Below are 2,500 nucleotides of genomic sequence, written 5' to 3'. Positions count from 1 at the left end.
GAGGGAGAAAGGCCCAAACCAAAGGAAAAAGCAGAGCGCAAGAAACCGGGTATCAAATACCCAAACAGAGAGAGAGAGAGAGAGAGAGAGAGAGAGAGAGAGAGAGGAGAGAGTAGAGAGAGAGAGCAAATACTAAGAATGAATAGAAGGAATAGATCCTTCTGACAGACGCAGAACGAATCGTGGTGTCAAAAGGGATAGACAGATATGCATAATAATCACACGCACACACAAGCTCTGCCACTGAGAGCATTCTCTCTCTCTCTCTCTCTCTCTCTCTCTCTCTCTCTCTCTCTCTCTCTTCAGATGGATTCATTCATTCTACCTCTCTCTCTTCTCTCTCTCTCTCTCTCTGCAGACAGATTCTCCCTTTCTCTTTCTCTCTCTGCACAGACAGATTATCTCTTTCTCTTTATAAAGACATACTCACTCTCTCTCTCTCTGTACACAGACAGATTCATTCTCTCTCTCTCTCTGTACACAGACAGATTCTCTCTCTCTCTCTCTCTCTCTCTCTCTCTCTCTCTCTCTCTCTGCACAGACAGATCTCTGCTTGAAGGACTGAGCTGACGTTGCCTGCCTGCCACCAGCGCTCGTCTGGTGCTGGAGAAAGATGTGGGAGGGAAGCTGCTCCATGTGTGGGTAGACCCACTCACACACACAAACACAGGCACACACACACGCACACACACACACGCACACACTCACGCCCACGTACACATTCATAAATACGTGCATTGGTATTTCCAATTTATCTGTAAGTACTTAATATAAGACTCTACACGTGAATGCCTAAACAGAGAGAGAGAGAGAGAGAGAGAGAGAGAGAGAGAGAGAGAGAGAGAAAGGAGGGGTGGGGGATGAGACCTCAGCTCGGTGATAATTTGATAACCAGCCATGCCTCCAAATTGCTTTTTTTTTAACAGTCCCAAATTGTGCCTCTTTTTCTCCACACTGGAAGGGGCCTCCCACCCCTCTCGCCCCCGCCACCTTTTTCTTAATCTCACACATATCAACAGGTAAGGACAGAGAGTCTGTTCTGAATCCAATTCAGAAGCTTATGAGGCACAAAACACTTCAGAATGAAAAGCCCACAAGTGTCGTCAGAGCTCCAGGTCTCGGTGGCCGAAAGCTCCAATATCCTCTTCTTTATTTAATAACACAAGAGACCTGAGGCATCTCACATCTCACGCCCAAGTGCCAATGAGCTCATTCATCCCGCTATCGCCGCCTCTCATTCCACGGGCGACGAATTACACCTGGCCACTTCATGATGCACTTTTAAAACCATATGCTCTTCCCAACGCCTGTTAAAAGGCTATCGGCATCGAATATAACGCATCCCCCCCCCCCCCCCCCCTCCACCACCACCATTCTCTCTCTCTCTCTCTCTCTTGATCGGGATGTTATCGTACAAGGCGGCCAGCCAACGCCAGAGTGAGAGAGACAAAGTTTACAGTTGGGTCGATAGCGAGGAGGAGGAGGAGGAGGAGGAGTGGGCGGCGGACGTACGATTAAAATATTCCACGATCTTCCTTTTCCCAAGACTTTCATGTTAAAACCCACCGCCACTCATGACCCATTCATAAGCTTCAATTCCCGCAGCGATTCCTCGCTTCCAAAGACTCTCTCTCTTCTCTCTCTCTCTCTCTCTCTCTCTCTCTCTCTCCAGACGTCCTTCTCCCACATGCGACGACGACGACGACGAAGGGGCGCCTTCTGGAAGAACCTCACTCAGCGTCAGGTGTGTCCTTTGGGCAACAGCGGAAAACACTGACCAAAAGAGAGAGAGAGAGAGAGAGAGACAATCAATCTCCCCCTAAGCGCGGGAGGCCTAGAGGCAATCGGCAGCGGCGGGGTTGGTTCGCTGGCTCTCCCTACGTCGAGTGGTGGCGGTGGTGGTGGTGGTGGTGGTGTAGAGGACAAGGGCTTTAAAGAGCTAAATTCGTTCAGTGCGGCGCGGCAAAACCACCAAGGGAGACAACGAACTGACTCTTCGCACGCATTCGCCAAAGTCCCGACTTCTTCTTCGAAGGGGCGGAAGAAGGCATCACGGCGACGCATTAACCAGAGGGAGGGGGGCGAGAGAGTGTGAGAGAGAGAGAGAGAATTAAATCATCTTCGAGGTGGGGGGTGAGGGGGGGGAGCCGCGACGTCGAATCGAAGAAAGTGTGCTACTACTCGCAGCAGCGACGGCAGTGGCGGTGCTTCGTATAAACAGCTGGATGAGATCATGTGGAATCCAGCGGCTGCGACTTCTGAGGAGGAGACGGTCTCCAGCCAGACTTGAAGAGCGGAAAAGAGAGAGAGAGGGAGAGAGAGAGAAAGAGTGGGAAGGAGCCTAAAAACCTGCGAGCGTGACAAAAGTGACCTGTGATCAACGTTGGTTAAGTCAAAATAAAACAACGAAGACGTAACGACGACGACGACGACAACGAAGCAGGAAAAGAATTTCACAGACTGCATGTCTGCTTGCGTGTTTGTCTCTCTCTCTCTCTCT

General features: G+C 50.5%; 1 protein-coding gene across 1 annotated transcript in view; it reads left to right on the top strand.

Annotated features, from left to right (window-relative positions):
- LOC135199714 (uncharacterized) overlaps positions 1-2,500 on the top strand; it is a 195,723-nt gene that overhangs the window by 116,419 nt on the left and 76,804 nt on the right. The window lies entirely within an intron of this gene.

This window comes from Macrobrachium nipponense, chromosome 26, assembly GCF_015104395.2.
Source record: "Macrobrachium nipponense isolate FS-2020 chromosome 26, ASM1510439v2, whole genome shotgun sequence".
NCBI lineage: Eukaryota > Metazoa > Arthropoda > Malacostraca > Decapoda > Palaemonidae > Macrobrachium > Macrobrachium nipponense.
This window is presented reverse-complemented; position numbering and strand designations above follow the sequence as displayed.